The sequence below is a fragment of the Drosophila miranda genome, assembly GCF_003369915.1.
Source record: "Drosophila miranda strain MSH22 chromosome Y unlocalized genomic scaffold, D.miranda_PacBio2.1 Contig_Y1_pilon, whole genome shotgun sequence".
Taxonomy (NCBI): domain Eukaryota; kingdom Metazoa; phylum Arthropoda; class Insecta; order Diptera; family Drosophilidae; genus Drosophila; species Drosophila miranda.
Window position 1 is genome coordinate 48,697,064 of NW_022881603.1, and position 7,754 is coordinate 48,704,817.

Below are 7,754 nucleotides of genomic sequence, written 5' to 3' on the forward strand. Positions count from 1 at the left end.
GAGATATTTGTTTTCAAATTGATCTTAATAAAGATAGTATAGTGAAACTAACCAAGATATATACAATTTAGTATATATCATTTCTGTTTCGAATTATTATCGTGAATTTTTGGAAATGGTCTTATATGATTAAATATTGTATGAGTACCATATATTATATTATATATTATTATATATTATATATTAATATAATAAAATATATATATTTATATAGAGAAAAATGGCGAATGTGAATGCTATATAAAATTGGCCACAATTGCTTAACTAATTCTCATAAACTGTGGTTAAAAAATATTTATTTATTTTTTTATTATTATTGAGTTATCAAATATTTACATATGTGAGCGTATGCGCACGAAACGAGAACATTATTCTGGTTGATCCTGCCAGTAGTTATATGCTTGTCTCAAAGATTAAGCCATGCATGTCTAAGTACACACGAATTAAAAGTGAAACCGCAAAAGGCTCATTATATCATATATTATGGTTCCTTAGATCGTTAACAGTTACTTGGATAACTGTGGTAATTCTAGAGCTAATACATGCAATTAAAACACGGACCTTATGGTCGGTGGAGACCTTTGTGTGGGCCAGTGCGGTTAAAACCCCTTGGATGGTGCTGAGAAGCTCCTTTAGCGCACGACTGGACTCGGTACCAACGGAAGCCAATGAAAGGAGGATATTTATTTGGTTAGTCACCAGGAGCCTGTTGTTTTCGTACCGGTCCCGAAGGGCATATTAGGCAGCTTCGAAGCCGACATTTGTGAGTGGGGACTTTTCCACTATTGCCTTCGGATCACCACTGGTCTTAGTGGTGAGGTGGTACAGCTTCTCCACGGGAGACAGCCTGGGATTCTGTATGTAGATCGCAGTAAACAGGTCACGGAACGTAGGCCAGCGTACGTAATCCCCAGCGAAAACTTCGATGTCGCATGGGGTGAGTCTGCAGCCGCCGTGGAAATCTGGCTGTGCGGAGGGACGTACTGCTGGTTGTTGGAGCTGATCAGTGAGATCAGCAACGCACTGTTCGTACACCGTAAAACAGTCATCGAACTTCGATTTAAGGTCCGCTACAGCCTGCACACCGTCTTCAGCCACAGCCGCGAAACAATTTTTGTGCTCTGCCTCAACCTCCACCCACATGCTTCGGATTTGGTCACGGCGTACCGTGGCAAGAGAGGCAGATGGAGTGCGGGGATTCGGAAGGTTTATTCGCTCTCCGAAATGCATAAGTTTGTGTGAGGCTGCTTCAAATTTAGCCATTTCTGTAGTGGCGGCGGAGTGAGACATTGTGTGGGCGGGTCGAGAATGGCTTGGACTGCTTTGCGTACGCCCTGGCACCTTAAGCGTGAATAGGACCGATCTGGTCTTCGCACCCGCGGAGCTTGTGGTGGGCCCGGGAGTACTGGATGACTTAACTTTGCGAGTCACCGAGGTGGGTGTTTCTGGGCGGACGAGCTGCGTGGTCTTCTGACACTTGGAGGGGTCACGGACAAAAGTTTTTTGCTCTCTTCACACGAAGAAAGGAGAACAAACTTCCACTCGGATGAGGAAGTATGGGGCGAATGGCCACAACCTTGGTTGTGTATGGAGATATTGATGAAAATTGAGGATGAACAATAATATTGAGGCACGAGGTATCAATATATAGAGAGTCGGTTGGAAACGGCCGTCTAAAACAATATACCCTCGAAATGCAGGGTAGCGCGTAACTTGACGCTCCGTTACGGTCAAGCGCGGCACCGAAAAATGTGCTCCCACCAACAACAACGCAAGCGAACACGGTGGAAAAGCGAAAGCGAAAGTAAAAACGAAACGAATGCACCGCTGCTGCTGCTTGTATGTGTGTGCGTATGGATGTAAGTGCTATGTACGGTGCCTTGAGTTAACGCAATTGAACAACGGGTACAAAACGGCAACCGTTTTAAATACAAGATGTGTGTATGTATATAGATATGCAAGAATATGCTACTTTAAAAAGAATGCGTACTTATGTATATGTAAATAAATATGTGCCGGACGTATGAAATCGTGTATTATGTTATGGACAATATAATTAGTTAAGAAAGGGGCGATGTAGTGACCCGTGTTAGTTTATATATGTATGTAATTATAAAACCAAAAAACTGTGGGCTATTGGACACGCACAGAATAAACACCAAGGTGACTGCATGAATCTGTGCAGAATATGTATGTGCATATGTATGTACGTTTGTCAGCCGCGAAAGCTCAGCTGGTAGCTGGGAGAGGAAGGCAGATGAGTTACCGACAGATATGAATACATATGTGTATGAATGTAAGCGCTGGATCGGAGGCGGATAAAATTGGTCTCGCTGCAGATGAATTCTTTTTATTTCACTGTGGCACAACTGATTGCACAGACAACGGAACTATAAGCACGACCGTTGTATTGGGTATGTAGATGTGGGTATATACGAGCACTCGAAGAAGCGGAGAGCGCCCGGAATTGCCAAGAATATGGCGCCGTCGATAGAACGGTGAAAGGAAAGACGCGCACGTATATATATGTATATATGTCCAGCCGAATGGGACCAGGTGAGGAGCCACTGGAGATGGGCAGATGGGGAATACGTACTTATCTTGGAGGTTGGGAAATGTCCGCCGGTGCTTGCTGGTGTGGACTTCTCCTTTTGTTTAGGCGAAGATCCGGCTCGAAGGACCAATGTTTGTAGTGAAGCTCAAGTCTCCAACGACGATATGGATGATGAAGTGAAAGTCGCAAGAAAAGAAATGCCGTGGTGCTTTGTGGTAAATGTGTAGTATTTATTTCGGGGGTCACGCGGTAGTTCGTGCCTTGGAAACGGGGGTTGAAACATCACTAAGCTAGGCCTTACGATCTATGCTCCATGATGGCTTGAGCGCCGGGTGGATCGTGGGTCGTAAAATCTCCCGAGCGCGCGGGAGCGAGTTGGGACCGGAGCGCACGAAGTTGGCTCAGTGCGCGGCACTCATCTGCTGCTGGCCTGAACAGTGTATATGTGAAAATAAAGCAAAGATACCAGCTGATATGATATTTTTCATGTAATGAATAATGAATGTAATGAAAAATAATTCATATAATTTCATATGATTTGGGGAACATACCAAACCGGCAATGTCTGTATATTTTATATGAGTATATATATATTTCTTAATATATATGAATAATTTTGAAGTGATAGTATAGTATTTTGTATTAAAATACGAAAAGAAACTATTGTTAAGAGGCACTCTCAAGTAAAAAATCTGATCTGCGGAAAGCGTGGCAGAAAACCTATAAAGGGAGTGGTAGTCTCGTGCATGGTATATTTCATATGAAAAATTTATAATGAAAAATTATTAATTTAATTTCATATGATATGTGGAATATACTTGCCGTTAATGTCCGTATATTTTATATGAGTATATATATATTTCTTAATATATATGAATAATTTTGAAGTGATAGTATAGTATTTTTTTATTAAAATACGAAAAGAAACTATGGTTAAGAGGCAGTCTAAGGCAAAAATACCGGATTTGCGGAAAGCGTGGCAGAAAACCTATACATGATGGACAGTTGATATCCATACAATATTTGGTACAGTATTGTATATGATATTATTATATGTTGTCATTATACTCAAAGAAGTGTTTAATAGGAGATATTTGTTTTCAAATTGATCTTAATAAAGATAGTATAGTGAAACTAACCAAGATATATACAATTTAGTATATATCATTTCTGTTTCGAATTATTATCGTGAATTTTTGGAAATGGTCTTATATGATTAAATATTGTATGAGTACCATATATTATATTATATATTATTATATATTATATATTAATATAATAAAATATATATATTTATATAGAGAAAAATGGCGAATGTGAATGCTATATAAAATTGGCCACAATTGCTTAACTAATTCTCATAAACTGTGGTTAAAAAATATTTATTTATTTTTTTATTATTATTGAGTTATCAAATATTTACATATGTGAGCGTATGCGCACGAAACGAGAACATTATTCTGGTTGATCCTGCCAGTAGTTATATGCTTGTCTCAAAGATTAAGCCATGCATGTCTAAGTACACACGAATTAAAAGTGAAACCGCAAAAGGCTCATTATATCATATATTATGGTTCCTTAGATCGTTAACAGTTACTTGGATAACTGTGGTAATTCTAGAGCTAATACATGCAATTAAAACACGGACCTTATGGGACGTGTGCTTTAATTAGGCTTAAACCAAGCGATCGCAAGATCGTTACATTGGTTGAACTCTAGATAACATGCAGATCGTATGGTCTTGTACCGACGACAGATTTTTCAAATGTCTGCCCTATCAACTTTTGATGGTAGTATCTAGGAATACCATGGTTGCAACGGGTAACGGGGACTCAGGGTTCGATTCCGGAGAGGGAGCCTGAGAAACGGCTACCATATCTAAGGAAGGCAGCAGGCGCGTAAATTACCCACTCCCAGCTCGGGGAGGTAGTGACGAAAAATAACAATACAGGACTCATATCCCAGGCCCTGTAATTGGAATGAGTACTTTTTAAGTCCTTTAACAAGGACCAATTGGAGGGCAAGTCTGGTGCCAGCAGCCGCGGCAATTCCAGCTCCAATAGCGTATATTAAAGTTGTTGCGGTTAAAACGTTCGTAGTTGAACTTGTGCTTCATAAGGGTAGTGCAACTTACAATTGTAGCTAGTACTATACCTTTATGTATGTAAGCGTATTACCGGTGGAGTTCTTATATATAATTAAGTACTTGTATTTTTTTATATATTCCTCCTATTTGAAAACCTGCATTAGTGCTCTTCATCGAGTGTTATTGTGACCCGGTACAATTACTTTGAACAAATTAGAATGCTTAAAGTAGGCTTCAAATGCCTGAATATTCGTGCATGGGATAATGAAATAAGACCTCTGTTCTGCGTTCATTGGTTTTCAGATCAAGAGGTAATGATTAATAGAAGCAGTTTGGGGGCATTAGTATAACGACGCGGGAGGTGAAATTCTTGGACCGTCGTAAGACTAACTTAAGCGAAAGCATTTGCCAAAGATGTTTTCATTGTAATAAGTGTAGTATGCTCATATTAAATTAAATATAATATACACTGTTCGGAGCAGAACCCAGCCGATTAGCTGCTTGCCAAATAGCACCTAATTCTTGGCCCTCAGCCGCTTATTTTGTTTGTTACTTATGTCTATGTCACTCATTTGTTTGTTAAAGCTTTGCGCTTGCTTGCCCTGCTAAACGCTCTCTGCCAGCTCGCTCTTCGCTATCTCCGCTTTGCGTCTGCCTACCGACGTCGGCCGAGCGAAGCTGCGCTTATCGACCGGAGCGGCAATGTAAAGGGCAGGCAAGCCACACTTGCAATTTGGATGTCACGCATTAAAGAACATATCGTAATTTTATTTCTGCGCCGAGTTTTATTTAATTCGAAATAATTAGTCGGCCGATTGGGGATAAAAAACATTATCTCCACATAAAATTTTGGTGACCCCGACGTGATCTCTGAGTTGCAGTGTCAATTAATAATCATTCGCGATCGACATTCGTTAGCCCTAGCAAATTTTCGGCGGTTAAGCACAATTCGGTGCTAAAACACACTTACATACACCTACATACACGCATTGCTGGCTATTAATTTCTCTGTCGCGACAATTCGGTCAGTGCAGTGCGGTAGGCAGTGCAGCGAACTCACTAATACACACAAGCGGAGTACAAAGCGGAATCGGACAGCTCGCACAGCCGCACAGCCAAAGGCATTAGCTGTAATCCCTTTGCTTTCGGTTCCCACGTTTATACGTATGGGTGTCTTTTTCGGTCGTGCTGAGTGACTCTTTTAAAACCTCAACATGGCAGCACCTGAGCCTACCAATGTCGCGAACGCAGCAATGCCGAGTGATGTAGATTTCTACAAGCACAAGGCCGAGTCCATCGCGCGCCAACTAAAGGCCATGGATCGCTTTCTCACCAAGGAAGAGCTTGCCGAGTTAGATGAGGCAGAACTTCAAGCTCGCTTAGAGCAAATCGAGCGAATGAATGCGGATTTCGATGCCGCTCAAACGAGCCTTGAAAGGCTGGATTTCCTGCAGTTAGCCCATGATGCCCGGCTGGACTTTTCGAATGTTTATGTCAAGGTTAGGTCCAGGCTGTCGCGGGAGTTGATGGCTGCTCGCACGGTAAATGTTGCCAATTCAACGGCTCGGCATACTCTCGAGGGGAATTCGTCGTTGTTCGCCTATAATAGTATAGGCCGTTCTCGAATGCCCGAGTTGCAGCTTCCGCGATTCGGGGGGAACTACATGGATTGGCCAGAATTCCACTCGATGTTCTCGACAATGGTGCACAAAGACCATCGTATACCAATCATCGAAAAATTCCAATATCTTCGTGGATGTCTAGATGGTGCTGCGCTGGATACGCTTCGTTCCTTGGAACTTTCTGAGGAGAATTACGACAAGGCGTTGAATTTGCTAATGTTGCGATTCGATAATAAACTGTTACATTTTCAGGCACACGTCAAGGCTATTTTCGGGCTGCAAGGGGTGGAGAAGGGCTCAGCTATCGGCTTGCGCGCGCTCAGCGACAAAATCAATTCGCACTTGCGTGCACTTCAGACCTTGGCGACCCCGCAGGAGATTTCGGATGGGTTGCTGATCTTCATCATAGGCACGAAACTGGACCACAAAACAAAGGAGAAATGGGAAGAGAACTTGCCGACGTCAGGATTGCCTCGGTGGTCAAGCATGGCCTCATTTTTGGAAGCGAGATGTCGGATGCTGGAGAATTTGGGATCAGCCATGGCAACAAGTCCTAGTCAACAGGTGGGAGAAGACAATCCTGTCACCCTTATCACCTCCAGTAACGACCATCCTAACCCCATATGTAACCATTGCAATTCCTCCGAGCATTACATATCTAGATGTCAGGCATTCCTGAATCTCTCTGCGTTTGAACGATACAAAGAAGCAAAGAAGAGCCGCTTGTGTTTGAACTGCCTCAACAAAGGCCATGAATTGCAGAGGTGCAGGTCAGGACTTTGCAGGCATTGCCAGGCCAAACATCACACGCTACTCCACATTCCATCGGGAACTGGTGCTTCATCTTCCTCTTCACCGGCCGAGGAATCGATCCAGCAAGAGGCCGCGACTGTGCTTCTAGCAAGCGGGTGTTCTAGCCCTCCCCCCTTGATTCAGAAATCTCAGCCTAGCCAGAACGTGTTGCTACCTACTGCCCTCGTCCATGTAACAGATCGTTATGGAGCACTTATCCCATGTCGTGCCATTTTGGATTCTGCATCACAGGCAAACTTTGTAACATCTAGACTTGCTGATCAGTTGCAGTTGGATCATCGCTCGTCTTATGTTCACATCTCTGGAATCGGAGATTCCATTCTACCTTCGAGCAAGTCTGTACATATAGTTGTACAATCCCAGGACGCAAGCTATCGAGCTTCCTTCGCTGCAATTGTCACCAACTCAATTACGGAAATGCAGCCTAACTTCGGCGTAGACGCAAAGGATTGGCCAATGCCGAATAATCTAAAACTAGCTGATCCTAATTTCTCCAAGCCCCAACGTATCGATCTGTTGATAGGTTCTGGTTTGTTCTTCGATTTAATGTGCGTCGGACAGATTCGACTATCAGCCCAATTGCCAACATTGCAGGAGACTAAACTTGGTTGGATAGTATCAGGAAGCATTGATAGCTCGGAGAATAAGCGTGCAGCTTTAGCCGCTTTTGAAAATTCCT

General features: G+C 42.6%; 1 long non-coding RNA gene across 1 annotated transcript; it reads right to left on the minus strand.

The window, feature by feature from the left end:
- Positions 1-501: 501 nt before the first annotated feature.
- Positions 502-4,249, minus strand: LOC117189437. Its single transcript, XR_004473408.1, has 2 exons — positions 4,203-4,249; positions 502-561 (listed from the first exon to the last, which is right to left on the minus strand). It is a non-coding gene; the product is annotated as an uncharacterized LOC117189437 (long non-coding RNA).
- Positions 4,250-7,754: the final 3,505 nt, after the last annotated feature.